This window comes from Neofelis nebulosa, chromosome 4 (genome assembly GCF_028018385.1).
Source record: "Neofelis nebulosa isolate mNeoNeb1 chromosome 4, mNeoNeb1.pri, whole genome shotgun sequence".
NCBI classification, from domain to species: domain Eukaryota; kingdom Metazoa; phylum Chordata; class Mammalia; order Carnivora; family Felidae; genus Neofelis; species Neofelis nebulosa.
Window position 1 is genome coordinate 131,405,724 of NC_080785.1, and position 24,861 is coordinate 131,430,584.

Genomic DNA, 24,861 nt, shown 5'->3' on the forward strand with positions numbered 1-24,861 from the left:
GCGCTGCAGGCTGCATACGGGACTACTGTAGTGGTACGATAAAAGGTGTTGGGTTTCTAACTTTGAAGATAATTGGAGTTGCCATCTTGCATGGTGACTGATTTGATCCCTTCCTCCATTTTGATTTGCCTCACGGTTTGTAGGTCCAAGGTCAGCTGCGGGAAGATTTTGGCCCTGAAACTATGACAAGCCCTTACAGGAATGGAAAGGAGGTGTAGTCTCTTTCAAGTGCATTTGTGAGAGTTTTCTGTGATCACTGCCTACTGCTTGACGGTGGGGGGCTCATTGGTTCTTGGTGCGAATTATTTCTAAATCCTGCTTTACCTTCGTTTTGAGTCATCCCGACCCTCTCAAGCTGCTTGCTCACAAACGTTTCACATGTTGAGATGCCAGGCGTTTTGTCTAGTCCATAACTGAGACGTGCTTTCTTCTCTCTGTAAGATAAGGAAGATTTGGCCCTGTAGAAGAGATATGAATGTGGATTTCCTTTTCCTCTGTAGATAAGATCTGCTGTAGTGAAAGGTGCAGGTGAACAGATTGCTTAGGCAGGAACTCTGGGAATCCAATGTATAAATGACAAGAGAGAAATTTTTCAGGGCTAATAGGAAAGCCCTCTTCAGTGTGTAGTTGAAATTCACCTTCTCTAGTATTTTGCACAAGATGGAGAATAAAAATGGTTATGATTGATGAAGCATTCAGTGTATATCTAACTGTAAGTCGGACTAGAGGGACTTTTAAATCACCCAAATGAAAGATTGCATTATCATGAACATTAATATGTAACAGTTAAGTATGTCGTTGCTTATCATAAGTCCTGGCATTCACAGGGCTCTATGAGGCCAGTCAACCAAAAAGGAAAAACTTTTCAGCAAACGCCAGTCCACGAAACCTCCATGAATGAGGCCAGCCCAGTGGTCATGACTCTTAATAAGTTATTTATTTTTGTGTTCCCAACCCATCTGTAGACTTTAGTCACACCATGAATGGGGTGGGAGGAGGTTAAAGATGTCCCCTGAGATATTTTTGAAAAAAAGAAAGGGTTGAAATTGGGGGAAGAATTTATTCCTGGTGAGAAGAGGAAGTTGGGAGGGAAAAATAGTGAACAGTAACTTATTAAGGGCATGGAGGTTAGGTTAGTTAAATGTTCAGAAAATTACTTACTTCTTAAAGATTTGTTGCCATTTACGTGGTTGACAAATTAGCAACTGTTAGAAAACCAATTCAAGAGGATAGAAGTTGGGTCATTCTTCTCTTTTTTATCTTTTGAAAAGTTATGTCGTCCTCCAGTTTCTATAAGGAGTATACTTTTATAGCAGAAAATTTGAACTGTTAAGAAATATTTTAAAAATTAAAATTAAGTCTTTCCTCATCACACAGAGAATTTAGCAAATGGATAGGGGTATCCTTGCATGTATAATATTTGAAAATATATGTTCATTTACGTATATTTAACTGCATAGTTTTCTCTTTGTTATTTACCATACCTGTCATGTACACGTATGTCCAGAGATATTTTGTCTGTCTATGAATTTACCATAGCATCAAACCCAGAACCATTTTAGTGGGATAAATTTGTTCAGATTTTTAAAAATTGCGATAGGTGCATCATATCAGAATTAAATCTTTGAGTTATTTGTGGCGGGAAGAGAGTTGGGAAAACCAAGGAACGAGCACTTACTGAGTACCTAGTGCATGCCGAGCACTAGGCTAGGGCCTGTGCAGTAATTCTGCAATTCATCATCAGTCAGCACTGATGAGGAGCAAGTGGAGGGGGAGGATAGGTAACTGTTAGTGAGCACTGACTGTGTACTAGGTGAGAACTTTGACATGTACCATTTTATTGGACTTCCATTGCAACCCAAAATGTTAGATCCTTCTCTCATTTCCACATTATGGATGGGAAACTTCAGGCTCAGAGAAGTCGAGCTAGTTACTCAGGGTCACACAGCCAGTAAGTGTATAGCCAGGCTGGCTGATGGTTCTTCACTACCCTAAGCTGCATGCCGCCTTGCTTCCCCTCTCCCCCACGCACGTAGGTGTGCTGCACCTATCCATTTCGCCAGTTTGCCTTCCAGTATTTCGAAGCTATTTTTTTTTCTGACCCGTGCTTCCTTTCTTTTTTCTTTTTTTTTTTTACAACTTCCCTGGAAGTGTATTTACCTCTTTGGTTCCTTTAGTGTTGAAACACGGGGGAACCCAGCAAGCACGAGGTGCTACAGGCATTGCCCCCATTCCATCCTCCAGGGTGCGGAGACAGGCAACGCTAAAGCGACATCTGTGCCTACTTGTGATGGTGACTGTCACCTGAATGTGAGCATCCATAGCTCTTGAGAATGAGACACAGAATCCTGTCTTCGGTTACCAGGCACAGCTCATGTGACTGGGTGTCCTGTGCTCTGAGCCCAGGCTTCTTCCATTATGTCTTAGAACATGAAATGTTTATCACTTGGTTGCAGTTATCCACGTTTTATAGCCGGGGCTATGCATATAACCATTGACCCACTGTGCGACCAGGTTTTCCATTAACAGCTCTTGGCCTGGGACATTCTGTTTTACCTCTCTTTGCTTCTGTTTCTTCTCCTCAGAAATTTGGATAAATTATAGTACCTCCTCCACAGAGTTGTTGGAAGACTAGATGAGGTTGTATAAGCAAATCACTTGAGTAAAAGCCTTGCACAGAATTCACACACAGTAGGTGTGAAGGGGTGGTGTTTTTCTTCAGGGAGCCTCTAAAGACTAAGAATAATTTTCTTTAGTGATAAGTTCTCAAGTGACAAGGGAGCCATCTTCCATGCCAGGAGGATTGGCTAATTACACGTTGATTACTCAAGTTCCCTTAAGGAAGTGATTTTTCTCCAGGACTTAAGATATGTCAATTAGCGTGTGTTCACCTGTTAGTAACAGAAAACCTCATTAGTAGTGGCTGAAAACATAAGGATATTAATCATTTACTTGCCCAGAAGACCAAAGGTAGTCAGTTTCAAGAGTGGTTCAGCACCTGAATAATACTGACTGCTGGGTTGGCTTAGCTGTGATTCTTTTAGCTTTTTCCTCGTGGCCACAAGATGGCTGCTACAGCTCCAGGCATCATCTGCCTACAAAGTCACATTCATAGGCACAAAAGTGGGAGAAGGGGCCAAGGCAGAGAGAGGGAGAGAAAGAAAGCTTTGTATGATTTTCCTCCAATCAAGGAGGAAAAATAGCTTATATCTTATATCCCTTATATCTTTTGGCCAGAGCTAAGTTAGATGTCTGTCCGTAATTGCAGAGAAAGCTGGGAAGGGGAAGGGGACCACCTCTCTCTCTCTCTCTCTCTCCCTTTCTCTCTCTCTGTCTTTTTTTTTTTTTTTTTTTTTAGTTTGAGGAGTAGGGCGACGGGGTGGTGGAGAAGTTGGGAATGACTGTTGAATAGTATCTACATGTGGAGTGACATTTGATACTTGACCAGCTAAGATCAACTTCAAAATCTAGGTTGTGCCTGGCAAAGGGTATGAAGTTGTTATTTTAGGTATTTAAAAAAAAAATTTTTTTTTGGTATTGTTTAGAATGACAATGTAGTTTTCGATTCCTACATTACTGCTGAAGCTGAAATTTCTTGGTATCTAGAGATGATGATTAAGCCAAACCGCTTTGTTTACTTTATTCATCATTAGGCTTTATACCATCTCTGGCTTTCTGTATGTCACCCAAGAAATGCTTTGGAGATGGCTCAGCTTCCTGCTCAGAGCTGTAGCTCTGGATGTTTGACACTCTGCACATGGTGTTGGGTATGACTACCCTCTCCCACCCCGAAAATATTCTGTGCTTCTGTATTTGCCCATTGTGAAAGAAACATCCTGACAGCTGTGATGTATTTATAATGTCGTACGGCTGGTTTTACCGTCACTTTGTTACATCAATACTCATCTTTCTCCCTAAGCTGAAAAATTCATCACACTTGGAGCTACAGGGAAAAGTTCCACCTGAATATGTGTAGTTGGGAGTTTTCAGGGGAGAGACAGACTGGAGGGATCTTACTGTGTAAGAAATCTTCCATAATGTCACTCTTTTTCCAGATGGCTTGGGTGATTAGAGTTGGTAGAGCAGAGCTCTTTCTCCAGGATAGCTGATGTCCCCGAAGACCCAGTTTACTGGCAGCATGGCCTAAAGGGAGAAGCAAATATGTTTTGCCAACAGGGAAAAAGATTACTTTGCTACTGGCTTCTTAAAGAATGCACCTATTTTTAGCCCGCAAGTATACATCTCTTGCCTGAATCAGTCAACTAAATAAGTCTGCAATTCTAATCAAACCTGTGATTCGAATTTGTATAAACATTAGATGGAAGTTTTTAGAAAAATGAGAAGATTCACCATAAGCATGGGGTTTTTAAGAAGTCAGGACCAAAACTGTTTCCACTGAAAATAAAATAAAAATTTTAATTAATATATAGAATCTTCAAACCGGGAACCAAATACCCATCTGCCGAGGATCGGATTCTCATGAATATGGAAAAGTTGCGACACTTCTAAAACTGCACACAGTCCAGGACGTAGTAGCCCTTAGATGTATGTGGCTATTTAAATTTAAATTAATTAAAATTACATAAATTTAAGAGTCTCGTTCCGCAATGTACTAGCCATATTCCCAAGTGCTAGGTAGACTCAAGTGCCCGGCGGTTACTCTGTTGGACAGTGTAAGTTGTCCACAGAAAGTCCTATCGGGGAGAGTTTCTCTAGATGTGCGGGTCTCGTCCAGAAGTGATTTTCTCCACCAGAGACTGTTTGGCAATATCTGGAGGCATCTTTTAAAAATTTATTTTATGTTTATTTTTGAGAGAGATAAACAGAGACAGAGTGCGAGGGGGGAAGAGGGGCAGAGAGAGAGGGAGACACAGAGTCCGAAGCAGGCCCCAGGCTCCGAGCTGTCAGCACAGAGCCCAACGCAGGGCTCGAACCCACGAACCGGGAGATCATGACCTGAGTCGAAGTCGGACGCTTAACCAACTGAGCCACCCACGTGCCCCTGGTGGCATTTTTTACTGTCACAACTGGGGTGGTGGTGATGCTACCTAGGAATGCTGTTAGATACCCTGCAGTGCACAGAACAGCTTCCACAGTGAAGGGTTATTGGCCCAACCTGTCAGTAGTGCTGAGGTTCAGAAAGTCTACCCTTCAGGGTGGGGGGACTCTGATGGCCCACAGCTCCTCATCTAGAAGTTTAAAGTGACTTCTGCTCCCAAGACTGCAGGTAACCTGTGTATTGATACAATATTGACATGTAGTAGGGTTAAAACTTGAGGCGATGCCTCGAAAAGCCTTGTCCCAAATCCCATAGTCCTAATCACAGGCAGGGAAGGATCCATAAAGCCACCAGGGGAGTCTAGTTAACACTACTATAGCTGGGTTGGGAGAAATAAGGGGGCCATGGGATCGGTCCCCCCTCTTCCTCTGCTTTCTCCCTCTTCACTCTCCCTCTCCCTGCAAACTGAGTGGAGCCGACCATCTAAATCATAATGTCTTGGGGTGGGTGATATTCCACTCCAGGCCTTTGTCATTAGCCAGGACATTAGTGTAAGCAACCAAGGCTCAGGCTGACCATCGCAGGTGAATGCCAGGGTGGGGTACCAGAATCAGGTGTTCCGTCCAGAGCTGGGCTCAGGTGTAGGCTCCCACTTATCTGCTGTGTGGCTAAGAGCAGGTTACTTAACTTCTCTGAGCTTTTGGGTACCAATGGAGGTGATGACTGTGTGTCTTATAGGGTTATTTTAAAGATGAAATGAGAAAATACACGCCAAGTGATTAGTACAGTCTCCAGCATATTAAGAATAAAGTCATAGGTAGCTTCTATTATTGTTTTATTTTTTAATTGTTTGTGTTGCTATGGTTACGACTCCTGAGAAAGCCTGGCTGTATTGATTTGGGGTCCTTTCCTGCCCATGGAGGAAATCAGGGCCCTGGTTTGCCAATCTGGCTGGGCTGGAGCCAGGGCTAAAAGCCAAGCAGTCTGGCAGGGCCTCACCCTCTCCACCCCAGCTTAAATGTCACTTACTCTAAGGACATTCCTGTTCACTCTGTTTAAATAGGTTCCCCAGGACCCTGCCATTTTTTTCTCATCCTTGGTTCATGTCTGTTTTCCTTCATAGAATGTAGTACATTTTGTGAATATATATAAATTTTGTGAAATTTGTGTGTTTTTCCCAGTTAGTTGGTGTTAGATATTGGAGATTTAAGAATTAATGACATATTATAATGAAAAACTGAATTCCTGAGAAGGAAGGAAGGAAAGGAAGGTGACAGGGCTAAAGCCAACCGTGGGTTTTGCATGCCAGCCAATCGACACTGAAACCTCACTCTGTTCATTGCTCACTTTGTGACCTTACATAAATCACTTAACCTGAGTCTGAGTTTGCCATATCTGTGAAATGGGAAAAGTATTGTAAGAATTCCATGCCAATTACAGTGTGTTCTACTGCAGTTAGAGAATTGGTAAGTGGTAGTTTTTATAGTGATTAGAGAACCAATATAGGAGTAAAACTCAAGGATGACGTTTGAATTTGTCCACATTCCCTTCTATCAGTATGATGCAGCGAATGTTAGCTATACCCCATGCCATATTAGAATATTTGTATCTCCTATAATAGTTTTACACTTTGCCCAGCAGGTTGAAACTTTGGTAGGCTGCAGGTAAGAGCATCTGGTCAACCGGTAGACATTTTTATGAATGTCAGTGGATGTGCAGAAGGGACTCAGAAAGAGTGTTGGGCTGGCAAGTTTGTGTTGGCCTGTTTTTAAGGACCCACACAGGCCTTTTTCCCCTTCTCTGCCTCCTCACTGGTGTTTGCCATCAGGGACTAAGCGACTGCTCGATCCCACCTCTGCACCTCAATACAGCTTTTATCAGAGAATGAAAGTCAGATCTTCATCCCTTGTTCATGAGTCTGGTCAGAAGACACAAGGCCTGTTGTGTATGCCAACTGGCTATTTACCAAAACTGATTTGTTGGTCCATTGCTGACTGGAACCACCAGCACCAGGGGCGTAGAGATATTAAGTCTTTATTAGACCTCACACTGGATTTATTTTAGATCTCTAGTCTAGTTTGCTTTCAGCTCGTCTGGCGGTCCTTTGGACTATGGGTCATCACTCATTCTTCCAGCTCTTTCTTTTCAGTGATAGCAGAGAAGAGAACATGGCCGATGATCAGGATACATAGATAGGTGAGGTCTACAGATTTTGAGTAATAGCTGTGGGAGTTTGTCGGTTAGTGTGTTTTTAGTTGGTTTGCTTTCTCATCGGGGCTAATACATATGGTAGAGTTGAAGAACTACACATGGAACACCTGTCTAGTTTGACATCCTGTATTGCACCTCTTGGTTGCAAATAACCCAGCACCAACTCCGGCTGGCTGGGCAAATAAGGGAAGTTCATTGGCTCACGTAATGGGTAAGTCCAGGCGTGGGATGGTCCTCCACCGGTACTGTTAGGAATCTGTCCTGCTCTTGGGCTCATCCCTGACTTGCTGTGTCCTGACCTCTTTCAGCCAGCTCTCTTTTTTTGTGGGGACGAGCCCAGTCTGTGCTCTCAAAGCTCTCAAAAGCCCAGCAAAAGGACAGTCTCCCTCTCCGAGTAGTTCCTACAGAATACTAGGAGCGGAGTGCCATTCCGATTTGGGACCTGTCCATCCGTCAGCCAATCAGGGCGGCCAGTAGAGCAGATGGCACTGATTGGTCAGACTTTGGTTTATGGCTCCACCTCTGGAGCTGGGAGATGCATCCCAGGACTGTGGCTCACCAGCCAGAGGGTATGGGGCACTTCCCCTAAAGAAAAATGCAGCTGGTGTTATCAGAGGAAAAGGAGCGTGGATGTTGGGCAGGCATAAACAACAGATATCCACTCCCCTGCTCCTCCTTTGATTTCAGTTGCACTGGTGACCCAGGAAAAATCCCCTGCTTGCTGTGTTCTCCGTTTCGCCTCGGGAGCTGCTGGCAGGCCTTTGGCCTGAGTTTATTTACAGCATCAGCACACCTCTCTCTTCTCTCTTGCAATCATGATACCCCAGTCTTTCCCCCAGGGGTTGGAGTAAATGGCCTTCTCTGAGCCACAATCAATGGCGTTCCGTAAGGTGTGACAGAAGAGGCCAGCTGGCAGTTGCCCCTCGGTCCTTTCTCCCTGTCCAGGGAAGAGGCACGTCCGAGGCATAAGGTCGCAGCACAGCGAGGGGCTGCTGTCTTTCAGAAGCCTCACCCCCAGACTCGGGTCTCTGGCACAGAAACGCGACAAGAGTGAAGCACCTGGCAGATTCTGCCTTTCCCTTTGTGAAATCCCCATCAGAATGAGGTTGTGGAATCATAATTATCGTGAAGATGATTTTTGAATACGATTCTAAGTTTGAGCGTTCTACGCAATACTTTCCCAAATATTGGATAGATTTTTTTTTTCTAAGATGCACTGAGATCACTGGCCCATTTCAATTTTTATTGAAACAAATAAACCCAATAAAAACACTTACGCTGAGAGCTAGAGCGCCACAATAAAAGAATCACCCTGTATTGAATTTATTGATTTATTTATTTACTCCAACTGGAAAATCGAGTATTGTGTTAATGTATTTTATAAGAATCACACTGCTCGATGAAATGGCTAATTTATTTTAGCGTATACATAAATAGCTAGCAATTTTCCATGAGACAGGCTAATGAAAATGATGCCATGAAATTGTCTATACTGTGCGGAGTGACGGAGACCAGTTATTATTGGGTGAGTGCTAAGACACAGTGAACTGGCCATCATATCTTTGAACTTTTGAACTGCTACTTGTTTGGTGTGATTTATTGATTTTGCTATCTCTCTGTTTAGCTCAACTTTAGTTTTTGCCCGGCAGTGCAGATAAGTGGCATAGGAGATTTAATTTCATGGGTATTTGGGGTTAAAACCTATCTTTAAGAAGAATGCTAAACATGTTTTAATAAAACATGAGTTGCAGGGGTTTTAGGTTTCTGTGTGATACGGATCTGATAAGCAGCGAGGCCATGCAGAGGCCCGCCCAGGGGTTCCGGGCTGGGGAGGCGCTCTTTTTCTGAGCTCTGGAAGTTGCACCAGGGCCACGTGTATTGTGTTTGCTCCATCGGCCTGGCTTCATTCTTAATTGCATGTATCATTTCTTCCCCTGCCTGTGCCCTGTGGCTCTCGCCACGTGTTTTGCCTCTGTGCCTGGGGCGGGGGTGGTTTCTGGGGTCCTCACAGGCAGCAGTGCTGTGCCTCTAACCCCTCCTTGCACACCGAGGGGCTGGCCGCTACTTAAACACCCGCATTTGGGCAGATCTCTCCGGGAAAGTGCTTTCAGGAGCAGCCACGCAGGGCCCTCACCTACGGGACCAAGACACGGGAGCTCGCTCTGCCCTGGGCTGCCTGGCAGCTGGCCGGCTGTCCCCCAGCACCCACCCTCCGTGCTCCTCAGTCGCGCCGCTGCCCTCCTCCGCCGGCCCTGACCCTGACCTTGGACGGGGATGCTTCCCTCGCTGCTTCGGCGGGAAATCTACTGAGTGACAGTGGGCAGAAAGCAGCCCTACTTTTTATTGTTGTCTTTGGACCTGCAGAACTTTTCCTAAATTTGCAACATCTTGAGAACTCATTCTTAATATTTTTTGTTTGGTTAGCTAATTTCTAGAGGCCGACTTGACAACAGTGTTTTATGCCTACTTTTTCCTTCCGGGCGGGGCGGGGTTGGGGGGGGGAAACCGAGGGTTGGAGGAGGTGGGAAAGAGCTTTATCATGTAAAAGTAACCATCCTAGAAATTTCAGGTAATAAATTTTCAGGCGCATGAACGGTTAAGACTTCACTCAGTGACACCGTATGTGAATGTGGAATTTTTATGAAGGTAACAGTCTCTTTCTTTAAAAATCTGATTTATTTAGAAGGTACTTTTAAATGACCAAGTAATTTTAACCTTCAGGGAGATATCGAGGTGGGGGTCGGGGGGGGAGGAAAGTAGGGGAGAGTTGGATCTTTGCAAGGGTTTGAAAATTCACATCCCCTTTAATGATTAAACTGGCAGGATCTTTATTTGGATGTTAAAAGCTTTTTCTTACATTGCAAACATTCTCAGCAAATTTACAGTCAGATATTTGGAAACAGCTAGCACTTAAAAAAAAAAAGGGAGGAGGAGGGCCTGTTTGAACTAGGAAACAAAATTAGTGGGAATGGCTAAAAAGACAGACTGACCCCAACACCATTAGCTTGGAAAAAAAATTCCATTTCATTGCAACTATGTTATTGTTTACTTTACCATACACATCCTAATATGGTTACCTCCCTGTCAGAGGCAGCCAAGCCCAGGGGTTGAGGGGCCCCCTCCGGGAGAAAGCGCCTAACTGCCTCTCAGACAATAAGAAACAAACCGTACAACTCCACAAAAGGCTTTCCGGAAAATAAGTGTCAAATAAATCCTACAGAACTCTCGTTTCTGCCACTGAGCTCTGTATATGCAAACCTGTTCTTATGCCATCGCTGCCCGGGCTGAGCTGCGTTTGTTTGGAAATAAGCCATTGCTTTTTCTTTTCTCCTTTTTTCCTTTTTCAAAAAATTTCCCACCCACCCCCCCCTTCATCTGCGGGCTCTGGATTAATTCCTTGAGACACATCTTTGCATACATGTCTCATGAGTTATGTTTCCTGGAGCCTTTTACTAGGAACATTAAGGTAAGAATGTTGATTTAGCCCGGGACCTTTGTCACTCAAACTAATGCTCATCAGTGATATAGACATTGTAAAGAAATATTGCGGAGGTCTTTTGTGGTCCCCCTCCCAAACGGAGAGGTGCAGTTGCTTTTAATTGTCATGCATAGATTCGGGGGGGGGGGGATGCCACCAGTTGTGGATGAGATGGAACAGGGGTGTACTCACTGGTGTAAACACTGGTGAAGACACCCCCGATCCTGTGGCAGCCACTACAGTTCATTAGAAGGGTTTTCCTGTTGTTTCTTCCAATTCTTCTCTACTTGGAGTATTTCTTTTCCTTCTTCTTTTTCTTCAACTCTCCTGATCTTTTCCAAATCCTCATGGTCTTGAGGCTTGCCTGTTATTATCTGCAACTCCAGAACAAAGGTAGGCTGCTCAACTCTGTGCTTTGGGGGAGGGCCGAGTTATTTTGGGAGGGATGTCTTCCTAATGCATGAGTGGCTGACCTAAAAGGCAGGGGGGGTGGTGGTGTAGATCACGCCTGGAGCCCAGGGATGAGAGAGCACGCACTGTGGCAGCTTTTATGGAGTGGAGTTTATTTTTATGCAACTTAGAAAGCAGCAGCATCTCTAGTAGAATGGACTCGTTAGCTCCTGAAATGTTACACCTGGTGTCACGCTGGTGTGTAAATGGCATTACCAAACTGGGGTTCAGACTTTTGGGGGGACAGTGGAATTGACGACAGCAGATAAGATTTCCTTATTGGATTCTGTGTATTCAGTTTATCAAAATTAAATAGAGGATCCAGGATATTTTTTTCTTTGTCTTTTTTTTTTTTTTTTTTTTAATTGAATTCTAATGTAAAGGTGTGAGTTAGTGGGTGACCAGCGTATGGACTCTTCCTTTTTCCTTTGGTCTAATTGCTTTTAATTCCCTGGACACCTTCACATGTTTCTCACTGATTTGGGTTCTCTTATTTCGCCTAATCTGGTGCTCTGATAGAGTCAAGGTGGAGATTTGCTGTTTTTAACTAATTGTGCCTTGCTGGGTGGCAGTTCAATACAAAGAGTAAAGACCACAAGAAATTCATCTCTACCTGCAAAGGGGACTGGAATAGAGTAGTGCAGATTCATAATTGAAAAAAAGAGCAAATTAAGCCTTAGTGAGAGATATTACAGGCTATTAATCATAATAAATATGTTTGGCAACGTTGGGTTTGCGTTCTGTAGTGTTCGGTTAAAAAAAAAAAATCAAAGTCAGTGATTACAAGAGGGAATAGCTCTATGGCTTGTGACACGCTGGGCTGTACTTGTTCATTAGTTCAAACCGCATTAAAAGTAAGCAGTTGTGTTCCAGAATCAAGTATGTTGTTCCCAAGCAGGTCTGAATACATCCCCATCCAAATGTAATCCCGGGTTCATGCCACAACGCGCGTTTCTTTTGTTTTTGGTTTTTTGGGTTTTTTTTGTTTTTTTTTTTTTTTTCCTGAACATCTCAGCTTCAGCCTGGAACTCTAGTGTAAGAATTTTATTTTACGTTATTACGACGCTCGCACATTCCTGTTGGTTTCTTGGCTGTGGATCATTTCTGTGCATGCACTGTAGCCCCGTCAAGGTGAAGCTCTCTGAAAAATAGAAATCCAGTGTATTTAACCAAAATGAGCCCGAACAGCCTCAAAGTTTGTATCTTAGAAAGCTGCTAATTATGCTTGTCGCAAAACATATCTGAGTGGAAGGTTCTGAGTCCAAACAGAATCGAGTGCTGCTTTAGAAATATAACTGTAGTCTGTGCTTTTAAAGAGGTTTATTTTTACTTTGGGGCCATGGAGGGGGTGATTGGAATTAGTAGCCTTTAATTAGACGGGGAGATATTCAAATTTTACAGGGATTTATGTTAGAACATGGAATGGCGGGTGGCTCTTTCCTCATTATGAAATCCTCCCTGCACATAATGAGGTTCATCATTAGTTGATGGAGTGAATTTGCCCTAGCTCTACCTTGAAAGGCACATAATTTACATACTACTTCAGAGCCTAAGCTTTAATGGATTCCTCGATGAATAAAATGAAAAGCTACTTTCTTTAAATTTTTGAACACTGTTTAGATAATACGATTTTAATAAGACATTCAATTTGCTTGTTAAGTCTATTTGAAAGTGCGTTTTTTTTTTTTTTCTTTTTGGGAAAAATATATTTTGGCTTGCGTTGCTGTATATCACAGTGGATGGTTACCCTCACAGATATAGCAGAGAACATATGGGGTGCGTTGGTAAGAAATGGGGAGAATCTTAGGCGGAGAGCTTTTTTTGCACGTGAGCCTCGAGATTATTGATTCTTGTGTAGAAACTCTTCAGACATTAAATGATTATAACAAAAAGGTTTGAAAACAAGCTTATTATCCGTGTCTGGTTTTGCATATCTAAAACGCGTGTGCATGCTGGCTCTAGCCAACACTGACAGAGCAGCTAGTTGTGCCTCCTGATTTATTTTAATGACGGAAGAGCGAAAACTTCCCTAGTGCAGCTGCATGTTTGGGACTGCTATGTAGGTCCGCTCTGATTCCAGGAGGGGAGCCTGAATTGGAGGCTGTCTAACATGTTGTAGGGTCATCAACTTAGGAGCATTCTGGTCTACCCCGTAAATTCCGAAAGTTCTCTGGCTCTGTCACTCTTCCCTCTTTCGGCTGGAATGCGGAGAAAATCAGCTTTGAGTGGGCGCGATTTGAGTATGGACGTCTTTTCAATAAGTATGGAGGTTTCGTAATAGCATGTTATTGAACATGTCCTTTGCTTGTTTGAGACAGGTCACCCCTGCGTTGCCATCATTGCGGCAAGTGGAAACTGGGTTCTGGTGGTTTGTCACATTCAGGAGCAGGGAAGGTGTCTAAATATAAGTGAAGCCTTGTTTTGATAGAATGCTTTATTACCTGAAAATGATCAGCATATATTAACATTAATAGAATAGTCCATGTCATTCTTTTTTAGGTAATTTACCTCTGCTACAGACCTGTCTGCTTGAAAAAAAAAAAAAAACATCTTCCTCCCTTCTAAAACATATATTTGTTTAGAGAGTTTTCACTGAAGTGTACATGACAATTACAGCTGTTCATTAACAAAATTGGGTATTTGTTTTAAACTTTAACCAATCACTTTGATATGCTAATTATGGTGTAATTTAATTTGAGCCCTGTAATGATGATGCCGTTATTATGGACATAAATGATGCAGTTAAGCTGAGAGTAATCTCATTTGCATACTGTACATGCCAGTAAATTAAGCCCTTTCTTCGACTGCTTCAGCTTTAATTTTCCACTTCTTTTCACACAGCTCCTTTTCAGCCCCTCTCTTATAAGCCCACTTTGTAATAGTCCTGATGACTGTTTGATGTGAAGAGTTTCTGCACCACAATAATGCACGACAGAAGATGTAACATTTAAAGGATTCATTATCTTGCTGAGTGTTCCTTTAAGAAGGGAGGATTAGAGACGGTGGAGGGGGACAAAGTGTCCTTTCCATGGGATATGAAGGCCCCCAGTTAAAGTAATTTGAGATGCCAAATGCTCTCCACTCACCCCCAAGTCAGACTTGGGACCTATTATTTATAAATGATGCTTCCCCCCCCCCCCCCGCCCCCCCCTTCCCCCACTCTACTGTAGTTGATGGTCACAAATCGTGTTGCATTCAACAGCAGTGAACTTCACGTGATCCCTTATTGTAATTGCCCCATGCTAGTTGGAGGCAAAAGTTTAATTTAGCCCACATAAGACAATTCTTCCAATCTGGGCTTTTATAGATGAGATTATAATTTTAAACCATTCCAAGATAGACTGACTACCATTTTCAAAAGGATCTTCTTCCTCTCACCCCCCCCCCCCCCGCCTCCTCCCCTCCCCTGCACAGATCGTCAAATAAACACAAGTTTTATCCAGTTGTGTGGCAGCCATGTCCTTGGAATGTAAGACCCTGCCTTTTGCACCCCCCCTGGAGGGAGGAGACCCGCTGGGTGGCTTTCGAAAGCCAGTCTCAGCCAGTAAACTGTCATTCTCATTCCATTTGAACCAAGGAATGCAAAAGCATAAGTAAGCTCTTCGACATCTTGAGCGGGTTCTCCCTGTGGCTCCCGCTGAAGCCAGTGGGAGTTGAGTGGGTGTAACTGAGGACCGAATTTAGCTCTGTGTTTTTAAAAGGGTCATGGGCCTAAAAATAGTTCAAGCTTCTTGACTCTCCTGCAGGCTACTTCCTGGGCAAATGGAAGCGTATTAAAGCAGAGTAATTGGCTGTGTCCATCCTCATTTGTTGGAGCTAAAAGTCTTGCCCTTCCTTTGTAAGCGTTCCCCAGTTTTAAGCCTCTTGACCCAAACTTTTGCCAGACCATTTGCATCCCTTCCCCTCAGCAGTTCTGTCAGGAGGCTGCCTTTTCCAACACCGCAGCGGGCAGGGATTTCCTGGTCTTGCCATGATGAAGTGTATACAGGCTTACTCAGCCTTGTAGCAGTGACAACTGGAACAGGGAATTTTTGCATAACTGTGGAATTTGTTTTTCATATTTTTTTTATTTTTTAAATCAGTTCCAAGCCCAATGTGGGGCTTGAACTCATGACCCTGAGATTAAGACTCACATGCTCCGGGAACTGAGCCAGCCAGGTGCCCCTGACTCTGGAAATCCTAATGGAAGTGAATGTCTCTTCTCCCAGCTGTTTTTGAATTAAGTAAATGCTGCCAAACTGTTCGTGTGATGTCAGGCTATTCAGCAATTTGAACTTCTCGAGAAGCATATACCTTAAAGAGCTTTTTTTTTTCTCTCCCTGTACCTCATTTCAGAAGCACCACAGAAGGCAAAGATGTGCAAAAAAGCTTCTAAAAACCTTTGCGTATGGCTATAATGTCGTATCCAACATTATATTTTTCAAAAATGTGGACATACTTTGTTTCCCATACCATTGAAGGAGACGGGGGAAAGGAGAAACGATTTTAGGTAATAGTCTAGAACATTTTTATAATAATTTAGGCTAGACTTTCTCAGTTCAGACCATGCCACTAATCGAGCAGATATTCCCATTGTGATATTTCCTACTTCTGGGAAGTTGAATAAACAAATGAATGAAATACCGCCAGAAGCTAAGTTCCCTGAAGGCAAGGAATATTAATCTGAATTCCTAACACGTGGAGTCACCCCTTGCACATAATAGGTGTTCCAGAAATAGTTTCTGGTTGAAATCATCGTACTTATTCCTGTAGGCATGTGGGCATCAAATAAGAAAATGAGGAGGGTGCCTGGCTGGCTCACTTGGCAGAGTGTGGGACTGTTGATCTCCATGTTGTGAGTTTGAGCCCCACATTGGGTGTAGGGATGACTTAAAAATAAAATTTTGGGGGGAAAAAAAAAGGAAAAAGGAAAACAAAGAAGGAGATGCTTTCTCTGGTGTAAGGCCTCTAAATATGCATGATGGTATTTGGATTGTAGACCCCATAATCAATCTGTTCTTCCTCTGGCCCCCGCCTTGTATGGGAGCCAACGTCCAGTCTTCGCAGTTGGACAGTAGCAATTCTCCCCGGAAGACCTGTAGCCCAGATTATGGACTCATGCCTGTAATAATAACTCAGAGTTTATGAGCAAGAGCCATGTACTAAGTGAATGGCACATGTGATACCACTGAATCCTTCCAACAAGTGGTCAAGATAGGCACTGTTACTGTCATCTTTTAGCCCTGGCGTCCATGATGCGTGTACAGCTCTAGGTCACACAGGTGTGGGGCTGGAACCAAGACTTGTACTCCTTCAGGAAAGCTCCAGAGTCCATACTCCTGGCCACTGCAGTTCAGTCCTGCTTGTCACTGCCGAAAGAGACACACACACTTACACATACTATACATGTACACTATGTACATAGTTCTTGTTACCTACATATACTTATGATATACGTGTATCTATTATGTAACTGCATCTCGTGTGTGTATTGTACATACATGCATCGAATAGCAGCTGCCTAAGAACTTGGCATATTTCGCTGTCACCGAGCCCTGGAGGAATATCTGTTATTTGTCTCTGCTTACTGACGTGGAAACCGACGTTCGCTCGGATTGAATAGCTTGCTTACACGGGTAGAAGGTGACTGAACGGGGCTTCGAACCCAAGCCTGCCTGTCTAAAGGCACTTGGCTCAATTCCACTACACGCTCACACTAACCTTTCAGTAGCTTGAGAGCGTTTTGTGCTTCTCAGATACTTATTTTTTGAGAACCTGTGATTTTTAAGGGCTTTCATATTTATCTTCTTTGTTGGGGATTTTGACTTTAAATGTGTGCTCTAAGTAACTGAGACATCTCCTAATTTCCCAGTCTTCAGTGTGATATAAATTCCTGGCAAGAAGCCACCTTCTCTTCATCAACCCCCCTCCTCCCCAAACTAGACTGTTGATAAATTCTTTTTTTCTTGGGGGAGGAAAGTGCTGTGTTTCCTCTTTTCCCTTTGATTGAAGTCTGTTTTACTTTTATCTTGACAGGTGACAGAATGAATATCAGCTGTAGAATTTATAGATGTATGGATCTGTAGATGTTTACATGCATCCCCGTGGACGTGCACAGACTCACAGCTTGTACTCTTACACACGATGCAGTCCACATGGAGAGAGAGAAGTGGGAACATTTCAGGGAAACTCTAACTTCCTTTCCCAGCCCTGTCCCTCTGCTGTGTCTCAGGAGTCCCACTGCAGGCGGGTGAAGTGATGACAGTGTGGATGGCATCCCTGCCCCTTACATTTAGAAACTCTTCCAATCTGGAATCTTGGAATGTTCTTAGGCCTCTGCCAGCAGGGGACCTGCCAGCCGGATGTGGCTACTGAGCCCTCAGAGCGCAGCTAGCCTGAATTAATGCGTCGTTTGTACAAAATACATGCTTTGTGTGTGCGTACGTGTTCAGTGACTTAGTAGAGAAAAGAAGAATGCAAAATATCTTCGTGATAACTTTGTTGATTACATGTTGACATTAAAAGATTTGGGATATATTAAGTTAGATGAAATACATTTTTAAAAGTAATTTCCCCTGTGTCTTTCTACTTTAAAAAATGCGTTTGTCAGAGGGGTGCCTGGGTGGCTTGAGAGATTAGGCGTCCGACTCTTGATATTGGCTCAGGTCACGATCTCACTGTTGTGATGCTGAGCTCCACGTCGGGCTCTGCACTGGGCGAGGAGCCTGGGTAAGATTCTCTCTCTCCGCCCCTGCCCTGCTCGCATGCGCTCTTTCTCAGAGAAAAAAAAATGTGGCTGGTATATATTTTTAAATTACAGACCTGGCTTGCATTTGTGGCCTTCAGTTTATTTCCGTGAGATAATACAGTTCTAGAATGTACATCATACCTCTGTGTACATGGTGACTGGCAGGCCAGATGGAGTGGCCCACAGATTTATCCCCCAAGTGGATAGAGAGCTTCAGTGAACGTATTTCACGGAGGACCTGACCCACAGTAGATGCTTGGAGAGTATTTGGGGATGAAGCCCCAGATGGCACATATTTCTACATGGAAGTCACTAAGGAAAGAAACTACTTGGTTGTTTCCACACCTTGTCCTTCCTTATTATCATTTTGGGGAATCTCGCACCCATTTTATTGTTTGAAAAACTTGGACCTGAAAAGCGTTTCTATACTCAGCTAGCATCTTTGATGCCAATAAATTTTGGCTCATCTCCTATAATGGTTCCATTAACAGAGGTCATCAGAGAGAAGACAGTGTTCCCAGTGGACTTTGTTAACTCTGCTTACTGTGCTGGATTCTGATATCTTGCAGGAACCTGGGGCCCTGGGTCCACAGGATCCTATTGGGGACTTTCTGTTAGGTATATAGATGCATTTGTCTCTTTGATACTTTCTTTTTTAAAGTTTTTTTTTTTTTTTAACGTTTATTTATTTTTGAGACAGAGAGAGACAGAGTATGAAAAGGGGAGGGGCAGAGAGAGAGGGAGACACAGAATCTGAAACAGCACAGAGCCCGACGTGGGGCTCGAACTCACGGACCGTGAGATCATGACCTGAGCCGGAGTTGGACGCTTAACCAACTGAGCCACCCAGGCGCCCCGATACTTTCTTGATATATATTCTTTACCTAGTACAGGTGTACCCTTCCTTAAGTAAATTTTATGTGCTTTTTTAGAGTTTATTTATGTATTTTTTAGTAATCTTTATTGCCAACCCAGTCTTGGGCTTGTTCTCATGATCCTGAGATCAAGACTTACACGCTCTTCCAACTGAGCCAGCCAGATGCCCTGTTTTGTTTTGTTTTTAGGAGAGAGACAACATTATATGAATGTACATTATTTAACACGTATTGATTAAGTATCTGTCTTATTAGGCATGATGGGCTCCCTGCCTTCAGAAACCTTGTTAACTATCTGGACACATAAATAGCACACGTGGCTTCAACCCAAGACATGAAAATTCAGTTTTGCTCGATTGGAGTTATGTGGTTTGCCTTATGAAAAGATTCTTTGATTTTCAAGAGGATTCATAATCAGTATCCATTAACAATTCACATGTTCCTCACATTCTATTCACTGTACAGATAGATGATTTAGGGGAAACACGATTTTAATTGTAAATTTTCAATAACTCCAACCCCTGCGGAAAGGTATGTTACACACCGAAAAGTTTTTTCCCTAAGCATCTATGTCATTCTTTAGAAACCCAGGGAAATTCAATATGCAGTCTTTTCTAAGTTGTTTTTTTTTTTTTTTTTTTTTTTTTTCCCCTCGCATTAGAATAGATGGAAACCTTCACTGGAATGAACACATGGAAATTATAACTGTCACCTCATCCATTAAAAGCAAGCATTCAAGTGGGATATTATCCCACTTTACTTTTTGGTCCTTAAGTCAAGGGACAGGGTATTAGATGTGAGATGACCATAGGGACCCTGGGTCCTGGCAAAGATCAGTACCCAGCACGAAATGTGCCCACTCACTTGTTAAGTGCTGAAAATGGTCACCCCCACCCCGTGCCCTAGGCTGCCTTCAAGCTGCGGCTTCATTAGTATCAATTGGTTTTCAGGGTGTTTATATCTCTGGGCCACTGGCTCCTGGCTATGATTATTGCTTGAAATTTTCCATACACTGCTTCCATTTTCAATCATCTTACCCCTAGTTGGCCTGTCTTCGACTCTTTGAACTTCACAGGGGAATCATGTTAATGGTAGCTTTTGTCCTATGCATAACTGGGGAGGAAAATGCCTTCAAGTCATCCGCACGAAACATTTCTTTGCAGACACCTCCGAGAGGAGAGCCACCACCCTTGCCCACCAGCAAATCATCTCTGAACAGGAGGGAACAGCTGCTCCTAGCAATGTCCTTGGAGCTGCAAAACTTTCTAGAAGGCAGTGCGACTTTCAGCTGTAAGGTTTTAAAGAACAGCCCTGCTCCCTGCCCCCCCACCCCCCATCCCCTGCCCGCAATACTATTACCGTCATTTCTTCCATAAGGGTAGATTCTGGAAGGACAGCCTATGATGCTCCTGGGTGCTTTGTTGTGTCGGGTGGTCTTAGATGCAGGAGGCGAAGGCTGCTGGTTGGATTAATTTGGAGCTGGGATGTAATGGATGGTTAGTGTTTTGAGGCGTTCGTCCCTAACCACCGTTTGGCAATTACTCGAGTTGTCCAAAAAGATTAGGGTGTGGTTTTTTTTTGTTTTTTGTTTTTTGTTTTAAATGTAATAGTTCACACTTGTTTGGGTCCTTCTGTTGTGCTTGTGAAAGGTATCTCGATTTCTTGTAACTGGAGGTGTGGCCTTTTATATCTCCGTGTCTCCAAATTGACGTGCAAGAAACAGCAGTTCTGAACATTGTGGAAGTGTGCCTGTAGTAATGGTTGTGTCAGAGGACAGGCCGGTAGCAGCCCCCACACCCAAGAGAGTAACTGCAATCACGCGGAGTAAGAACACAAACCCCTAAGGAAAGGGCAACAATTCTGTCATGTAATGATGTCTGATTTGAGCTAAAAGCAACTTTGATATACCAAGGCCTTAAGTTCTTTGTCTGATCGCTTTTCCGTGTGTTCTAAAAGTCTTCTTACCTGCCTTCCTTGTTTTCCAAAGATGTGCCCATCCTTACCCTCTCCTGTCCTTCCCGGTGTCTGCAGCCATCAGTTAGGGGGTATAGTCTGGGAAGCTACCCCATGTGCTGCAATCTACATTTCCCCTCGGTAGGCTGTCCATGTGTGCATCCTTGGTCCCTCCTTCAGAGTCCTTTGGAGCACCCCCCGCCACTTCAATTTTGTTTTAATGTTTATTCATTTTCGAGAAAGAGGCAGAGCATGAGCAGGGGGTGGGGGGTGGGGGCAGAGAGAGAGGGAGACACAGAACTGGAAGCAGGCTCCAGGCTCCACGCTGTTAGCACAGAGCCCGACGTGGGACTAAACTCACAAACCGTGAGATCATGACCCAAGCTGAAGTCGGATGCTTATAACTGTCTGAGGCACCCTGCCCTCCCCCCTCCCCCTTTTTTAATGCTGAGTTGAAACCATTTTTGGGTTTGGAATTACATTTTCTATTTTCACTTTTTCAGATCTCTTGACACGGACATGCTTCCTGCCTTAGAGAAGGCCCATTTACTTATTTTAGCTTTCATTTACTACTCTGGAGATGCCATGAAGCATCCTTCGAGGGCTGCTGCATACAAAGCAGTAGCTAGCAGATGGGTACAATAACTGTTAGTCCTTCCCTCTGCCAGTGTTCACAGCAGACATTGCTAATTGATCACAGTGCTGTTTCTCAGCAAGCCTGACTGTGGTCTATGAATCTTTCTCTTAAAGAGTGCCAGCTTCTTGCTAATCGATAGTGCTTGGCATGAAATCTATTTGCCCTCCCTGCTCTAACTGTTAAGATTTACTAATATGTGAATTCAGCTAATTGAATGCCATTAATAAATGGTGGCATATCTTTTATCTTCATACTATCAGATTACCCTTCTGTTATCTCACTTGCCTAAGCTACCCGGCTTCTTCAGAGTGAATGTTTTGGACACACGATCTTTTTCAGGTGTGACCTAGGACAGACTAGACAACCCCCTGAAATTCCTTTCAAGGTGATGATTCTGAAACAGGCTGAGTACCAATTCCCCTCTGAACTCTGAAGCTCTTCCTCGGGAACAGAGTCCTTTCCACATGTGTTGGAAGGCGCACCCAGAAAATAAATGTGGCCTTCATGTAGGAGATAACGTTGAAGTATGAACTCTTTGCCTACAGGCAAATTGCCTGTTACTCTCACTCTAAATGTCTAGGAATCTGGGTCCTGACACCCCACATTCTCTGACATCTCCCTAGACCACAATCTGGTTAGAATGCACCAAAATTATTTATGTGCCCAAAGGAAAAAAAAAAAGAGGCTTTTCCTGCTTACTTATTGTCTGTCATTATTTTCCCTGTTGAACTTCTTCCTGATTTTTTTTATTCTCTACTCCATATTTTGAAAAGTTTGCCTGGTAAATAGTGCTTATTGCCCATTATTATTTTTTTAATGCGCGAGGAGAAATTTGATGCATCCAGAATCTGTACTTTCTCCAGCATAACCACTGAGTCATTGAGTTGGTGTTGTCTGTTGACATCCCTGCCCCCCCACCACACAACCCTTGGATATTTGTAATAAATTAATTCTCTCTTTAAAGATTAGAAAGCTCGCCTAGGTTTCCTTAAAGCTGTAGCCAGGTTGGTTCTTTCTTGCTTAAGTATTTGTAGCATCAGAAGTCTTGTCTTGCTTTTGAATGCATGGCATTTATAATGTGAAAAGGACGATTAGTTCATTGCCTTTCTCTTGAACATAAAAAAAGATGGAAGTATGTTTGCAGGAGCCGGTCTGCCTAAACTCCAGTGTGCTTGTGTTTCATCATTAGTTTTTAATTTTACAGCCTACATCTTCATTTTTCCAAGTCCGAACGAGTAACACTGACTTATGGTTCATTTAAGTAAAGAAGCTATTTTAATTTTTTTTTTAGTTTTTTTTTTTTTTAACGTTTATTTATTTTTGAGACAGAGAGAGACAAAGCATGAACGGGGGAGGGTCAGAGAGAGAGAGAGACACAGAATCTGAAACAGGCTCCAGGCTCTGAGCTGTCAGCACAGAGCCCGACGCAGGGCTCGAACTCACGGACCATGAGATCATGACCTGAGCTGAAGTCGGACGCTTAACCGACTGAGCCACCCAGGCCCCCCTAAAGAAGCTATTTTTTGGGGCGCCTGGGTGGCGCAGTCGGTTAAGCGTCCGACTTCAGCCAGGTCACGATCTCGCGGTCCGTGAGTTCGAGCCCCGCGTCGGGCTCTGGGCTGACGGCTCGGAGCCTGGAGCCTGTTTCCGATTCTGTGTCTCCCTCTCTCTCTGCCCCTCCCCCGTTCATGCTATGTCTCTCTCTGTCCCAAAAATAAATAAAAAAACGTTGAAAAAAAAAAAAAAAAAAAAAAAGAAGCTATTTTTTTTTTCAACGTTTTTAATTTATTTTTGGGACAGAGAGAGACAGAGCATGAACGGGGGAGGGGCAGAGAGAGAGGGAGACACAGAATCGGAAACAGGCTCCAGGCTCCGAGCCAACAGCCCAGAGCCCGACGCGGGGCTCGAACTCACGGACCGCGAGATCGTGACCTGGCTGAAGTCGGACGCTTAACCGACTGCGCCACCCAGGCGCCCCTAAAGAAGCTATTTTAAATCCAAGTATCCCCATTGACTTTCAAAAGAAAAGGGGGGCTTTGCTGTCAGCTCCACAAACACAGCGTGTCACGGGAGCGATCTGTTACTGAATGAAAGTGGATTTGAAAACTCACTTTTTCCCTTGTGTGATAAAAGAGGACAGCAAAGAACCAGGACCTGGGTAGTCCAAGTCTGCTGGAATCTTTTTCCCTCACTCTGGCAGGCCTGCCATACTTGGAGGTATGTCCCGAGTGGAACAGAATGTGTGAAAGCCATTTAGATGATTATTTGATAATTTAATAAAGGAATATGCTTCAAGCCACCACACCCCTCCTACAGTTGATAAGTGATGCCACCTACTGTGAAAATATTTTACAAAACAGTTTCATTTGGAATCAGTATCAAATAATGATTTTAAAATAAAACATGTGTAGAGTTTTCTCTTGGCTCTTCCCAGTTTCAGGAGCAGACTGTCAGCTGCCCACCCTTGATTTGATGTACCAACCTTTTCTTCCTCCCCCAGAGTTCCTTCTCTGCCCACAGGGTTTGGCTTAGCAGGTTTTTTATACTGGTTTGGAATGACTCTTAAAATACTTGCATTTAATGTTTTGTTTGTTTGTTTTGTTCTGGACAGTATTGGTGCTCCGCGCTTTAAAATATTATCTGTTCATCATGATAGGTAAAGGAGATGCAGTTTTCTCCCCCTTGTTTCTTTGTTTTGAGGGGGAGGATTTTGAGGATTGATCCATTGTTGCATCCTAGATGCACCCTGCTCCTTGGGAGGGCGGTTTCCTCTGCCCCAGGCATCCTGCTGTGCGGGTACAAGTTTCTTGGTACCAGAACAAGTCAGAAGCAGTGCATATGCCCTCCCCGTTTCACTGGCCAGTTTGCTCCATTTGTTCTCTGAGAAATTGCCTAAAGAACAACAGAGACAATCCATTTAAAAAAGCTGCTGCCATCTCTAAACACCCAGCAACAACAGGGTGATATTCTTGTAAGGCTCCGGGCTTTGCAGGGGCGCGTTTTGCCTCTTTCTTCCCTTATTTCCCCCTCCCCTGCCCTTACCCAGTGATGGGTGATGTCTGCTCTGGCTCCTGCTCTCTCCTCGGCAACCCTGCTGTTTGGAGCACCTTGTGCAACTCCAGGCGGCCCGAGGAGCTCTAATTGTGAGCTGCAAGTTTGCAGGGAGTCCTGAAGGTTGCAGGGCCTCACACATGATCCGAGCTTGACAGAAGTGGCACAATTATCCAGAAGCCCTTGATGAAGCAGCAACTCTTAAGGAGGATACTTGAGTGGTTGTGGAGCATTCCAGAACTGAAAAGAACCGGCTGCCCTGTCAATGCAGATGCCGTCTTGTTGTTGTTATTGTGCACCACACCCTGGGTAGCTTAATGAGAGGGTTCAGAGAACCCAGTGCAGCTGATACAACTTTTTTTTTTTTTTTAATTCCCAAGTTCTCTTGGTGACATTGACTAGAAAACAAGGGAAAGAAAGAGACATGGCTGATTTGCATATTGTACAAGGATATCATGGAGCCCAGATGATGAAATCTGA

General features: G+C 43.7%; 1 protein-coding gene and 1 long non-coding RNA gene across 9 annotated transcripts in view; one reads left to right on the top strand and one right to left on the bottom strand.

Moving 5' to 3' along the window:
• Nucleotides 1-24,861, top strand: part of FOXP1 (forkhead box P1) — a 511,285-nt gene that overhangs the window by 218,017 nt on the left and 268,407 nt on the right. The window lies entirely within an intron of this gene.
• LOC131511025 (uncharacterized) lies at nt 1,584-11,147 on the bottom strand. The gene is made up of 3 exons (XR_009261306.1): nt 10,881-11,147; nt 4,018-4,143; nt 1,584-2,891 (listed from the first exon to the last, which is right to left on the bottom strand). It is a non-coding gene; the product is annotated as an uncharacterized LOC131511025 (long non-coding RNA).